Here is a 5318-nt window from a genome sequence, read left to right as displayed (position 1 = left end):
AATTAATTTCTTTCTAATTTTAGTAGAGACGGGGTCTCGCTCTTGCTCAGGCTGGTTTCGAACTCCTGAGCTCAAACAATCCACCTGCCTCGGCCTCCCAGAGTGCTAGGATTACAGGCATGAGCCGCCGCGCCCAGCCAATGCTTTATATTTTAATTGTGGTAGTTACATGGGTGTATTCATTCATCAAAGTTCATCAAAATATATACTTAATTGTGAGCATTTTATTATATATGAAGTGTATATTAATGAAGTTGAGAAAAAGTAAAAGTAAAAATGTAGTGGTAACTTAAGTAGAGTATAACTTTTTAAACATACACACACACAGAACTTTATTGTTTCTGCCTTAAAAGAAGAAGTCAAATAAATACTACTGCAAATGAATGCTTCTGGATTGACTCTGATGCTGGAAACTTATAAAATCACAAGACTCCTATTAGTTTAAAGCCCTGAATGATTGTTGGGGGTTCCGAACAAATGTGGATTGACTAAATACTATTAATGTATTTTATCATATTGATGATAAAACCATACCTGATATACATTTTTAAATTTGGCTGTATATATTTGAAATTGTTTATAGAATGCAAAAAAAGGAACCCAAATATGGAATCTTTCTGGTATATAATAGCAGTGTATTTCTAAACATATTTCAAATCAAATGCTCTGGGAAAGGTAAATTCAGATGCAGGGAAAACTAAGTTATCAGGATCATTTTTTCTCTTCATATTAAAGCAATGTAGGCATAAACAAAGATAAACCTGTATAATCAGGATGAATAATATAGTCAAATGTAAATGACAAATTTTCCACCGAAGTCAGGGTTTTGTTAATGTTAAATTACCATAGCAATTCTAATGACAGGGAAGGAAGTTGAAAAGTTAGCCATGCTGAAAGTCCTCCTTCCATTTACTTTCTTTACATTAATGCATGTATTTCATACTTTGTTCTGCATAAAATATGTTCATATTAGTGTTATGAAAGTAGAAAGAAACATTGTGATTTAGTTTGAAAATAATAAGTTACTCTTTAGTAGTCTCTCATTTGTGCATGAAGTGAGGTGCAGTTGTAAGTTAAGGTAAACTTAATTTTATGCCTTCTTAGTCACATCATTTGAACTGTATTTACTTAGTATGCATAATATGCCATTATTTACTTTATAGTTAAGGTTATAACTATAAGTTTTAAGGCCCTCTATTTATGCTCTGTGAGTGTATCTCCATTCAACCCTTCAACCTGTAGGTCTTCTATGTGAAAATGAGAATAATATAATATAACATTTAGGGTTGTCACGGCATTTGAATAAATATGTTAATTTGCATGCATCCGCTGAATAATTATCCGTGAATTTCTTTACTCCACCTCCATTCCCTCTTCTGGACACATGATATATTCCTCTGTCACATAAAACTATGTCTTTATATCTATACATCTGCATTTATTTTATATATAAATTACTGCTCTTTTGAATGGAATAGTGATGTGGTCTGAATAATTGTGTCCCTTCTCCCCAAATTCATATGTTAAAATCCTAACCTTCAAGGTTATGATAGAAGAAGGTGGGAACTTTAGGGTGATAGTTAGGTCATAAGGGTGGAGCCTTGACCAATGGTATTAGTGCATTTATGGAATAGGCCTAAGGAACTTCTTTGCCCTTTCCACGATATGAGGACACAGTGAGAAGGTGCTATCTATGAGGCAGAGAGAACCCTCACGGGATATGGAATATGCTGATGCCTTGATCATGACTTCCAAGCTCCCAGAACTGTGAGAAATAAATTTCTGTTGTTAATAAGCTACCCAGCTTACCCTATTTTGTTAGAGCAGCCTGAATGGACTAAGACAGATAGACGGTATACTGTGGCGGCTTAGAATACAGATTCAATTCAAATTCCACTCTACCACCTACTAGCAGTGTGACATTTGACAAGTCTCCTAACTATACTGTTCCATAGTTCCTCATTTGGAAAATGAATAGTAACACCTATGTCACAGGATTTTGTGAATATTAAAAGTTATTATATGCAAATAACTTGGAATGGTACCTGACACATGGCAAGCATCATAAAAACATTGAACTCTTATTTTACACTATATCCCAAAGCAACTGAAAATGGATTGAAGACTTAAACATAAGACCTGAAAATGTAAAACTCATGGAATAAACCATAGGAGGAAAAGCTTCTTGGCATTGGTCTTTGCAATGATTTCTTGGATATGACATCAAAAGCATAGGCAACAAAGGCAAAAATTGGCAAGTAGGACAACATTAACTAAAGAGTTTCTGCACGGCTAATGAAATAATCAACAGAGTCAAAAGTAATCTTTGGAATGAGAGAAAATATATGCAAATCATGTATCTGATAAGGAGTTAATATCTACAATATATAAGGAACTTCTATAACTCAACTTAAAAACCCAGTTAAAAAATGGGCAAAGGATATTATGATGGTACAAATATTTTGGTTACAGTTTATGACTTTGCCTCACCCAAGCGGGGATTAGAGGCATACCCTTCCCTGTACAAAGCTCACCACGTCCATCAGTTGTGAGTTTACACCCCCCAACCCCCTAATCCCTGGAGAATATTACTACCGTGTGAGCACCACAGTGTTGATGAGTTAGTGCCAATTTGATTGCGAGTACCTGTGGAGCCCATTCTTTCCCTTCTTGTGATACCTCACTTCGGAGGATGGGCTCAAGCTATATCCAGGAAAATATAAGAGGTGCTAGATCACCATCGTTTCTTATAATTGAGTAATATTCCATTGTATACATATACCAAATTTTAATAATCCACTCATGAATTGGCACTTGGGTTGTTTCCACATCCTTGCAATGGTGAATTGTGCTGCCATAGACATTCGGGTGCAGATGTCTTTATTATAGAATGTCTTTTGCTCTTTTGGATAGATGCCTAATAGTGTTGTTGCTGGATTGAATGGTCTTTCTATTTTTAGCTCTTTGAGGTATTTCCAGATTATTTTCCACAGAGGTTGCACTAGTTTGCTGTCCCACCAGCAGTGTAAGAGTGTTCCTGTCTCTCCACATCCTCACCAGCATTTGTTGTTTTGGGATTTTTTGATAGAGGCCAATCTCACTCGGGTTAGGTGATATCTCATTGTGGTTTTGATTTGCATTTCTCTAATGATTAGAGATGTTGAGCATTTTTTATATGTTTGCTGGCCATTATTCTGTCTTCTTTTGAAAAGTTTCTGTTCATGTCCTTTGCCCATTTATCGATGGAGTTGTTTGATTTTTTCTTGTTGATTTTTTTAAGTTCTAGATAGATTCTTGTTATAAGCCCTTTATTGGATGTGTAGAGAGCAAATATTTTCTCCCATTCTGTAGGCTGTCTATTCGCTGTAATAACAGATGTTGGTGACGTTGCAGAGAAAAGGAACACTTATACACTATTGGTGGGGAGGTAAATTGGTACAATCTCTATAGAAGACAGTATGGATATTTGTCAAAGAATTAATAATAGAACTACTGTTTGATCCAGCAATCCCACTACTGGGTATCTACCCAAAGGAAAAGAAATCTTTATATCAAAAGACACCTGCACTCATATATTCATTGCATCACTATTAACAATAGCAAAGATATGGAATCAAGCTAAGTGTCCATTGATGGATAAAGGAAATATATATATATATATATACACACACACACACACACACACGCATACACCATAGAATACTACTCAACCATAAAAAGGAATGAAATGATGTCTTTTGCAGCAACATGGATGGAACTGGGGGCCATTATCTTAAGTGAAATAACTCAGACACAGAAAGTCAAACACCACATGTTATCACTTATAAGTGGGAGCTAAACAATGGGTACACATGGACATAGAGTGTGGAATAACAAGCACTGGAGACTCAGAAGGATGAGAGGGTGGGATATGGAAGGGGGGTGATGGATGAAACATTACTTAATGGGTACAATGTACAATACTATTCAGGTGATGGTTATACTATAAGCCCAGATTTCACAACTATGCACTATATTCATGTAACAAAACTGCACTTGTACCCCCTAAATCTATAAAATATAAATAAAACATGTAACTTCTGAAAGCCAAAAAAAAAAAAAAATGGGCAAATGACTTGAATAGACTTTCCTCCAAAGAAGAAATACATATGGAAAATAGTTATATGCAAATGTACTCAATATCGCTAATCATCATGTAAATACAAATCAAAACTATAATGAGATATCACCTCATAATGGTTAGGATCGCTATTATTTAAAAAAAAGATAAGTGTTGGTGGGGATGTGGAGAAGTTGGAACCCTTGTAAACTTGGCGGGAATGTAAAATGATAAAGCTGCTATGGAAAACAGTATGCAGGTTTCTCAAAAAATTAAAAATAGAACTATCATGTGATCCAGCAATCCCACTTTGGTTATATATCCCAAAGAGTTGAAATCAAAATCTCAGAGTCCTCATGGCAGAATTATTCACAGTATTTAAAATACGGAAATAATTTAAATGTCCATGAACAGAAGAATGGATAAAGGAAATGTAATACATACAGAAAATGGAATATTATTGAGCCTTTAAAAAGGAAATCCTGCCATATGGGACAACATAGATGAGTCTGAAGGACATTATGCCAAGAGAAATAAGCCAGATACAAGAGAACACACGCTACATGATTCCGCTTATATGAAATGTTTAAAATAGTCAAACCCACAGAAGCAGAGAGTAGAACGGTGATTGTCAGAGGCTGGGGGAAGGGGTAAATGGAGTGTTGCTCTTCAATGAGTATGAATTTTCAGTTACACAAGATGAATAAGTTCTAGAGATCTGCCTTACAACATAATACCCATAGGTAACAATATCATATTGTACACTGAAAATTTTGTTAAGAACGTGAGTATCAAGTAAAGTGTTCTTACTACAAAAAGGGGAGGAAGGCAGGAGGAAACTTTTGAAAGGGATAGATATATTTATTACCTTGATGGTGGTGATGATTTCATCAGTGTATGCATATGTTCAAACCCATCAAATTGTATACATTAAACATGTGCAGATTTTGTACACCAATTGCACCTCAATAAAATTTAAAAAATCATGTGGTAAGCATCATATAAGCATTGGACTCCGTCCTAACAATTATGAGGTGATATCTCATTGTAGTTTTGGTTTGTATTTGTGTGATCATTAGTAATTTTGAGCACATTTTCATATAACTGTTTTTCATTTATATGTCTTCTTTGGAGAAATGTCTATTCAAGTCCTATGCCCATTTTTAAATCGGGCTTTTAAAGTTGTGTTATAGGGGTTTCTTATATATTTTGTATATTA

This window comes from Propithecus coquereli, unplaced genomic scaffold, assembly GCF_000956105.1.
Source record: "Propithecus coquereli isolate 6110/MARCELLA unplaced genomic scaffold, Pcoq_1.0 Scaffold92, whole genome shotgun sequence".
In the NCBI taxonomy this organism is placed as follows: Eukaryota; Metazoa; Chordata; class Mammalia; order Primates; family Indriidae; genus Propithecus; species Propithecus coquereli.
The sequence above is the reverse complement of the archived record's forward strand: the minus strand, read 5'-3'. Positions refer to the sequence as shown.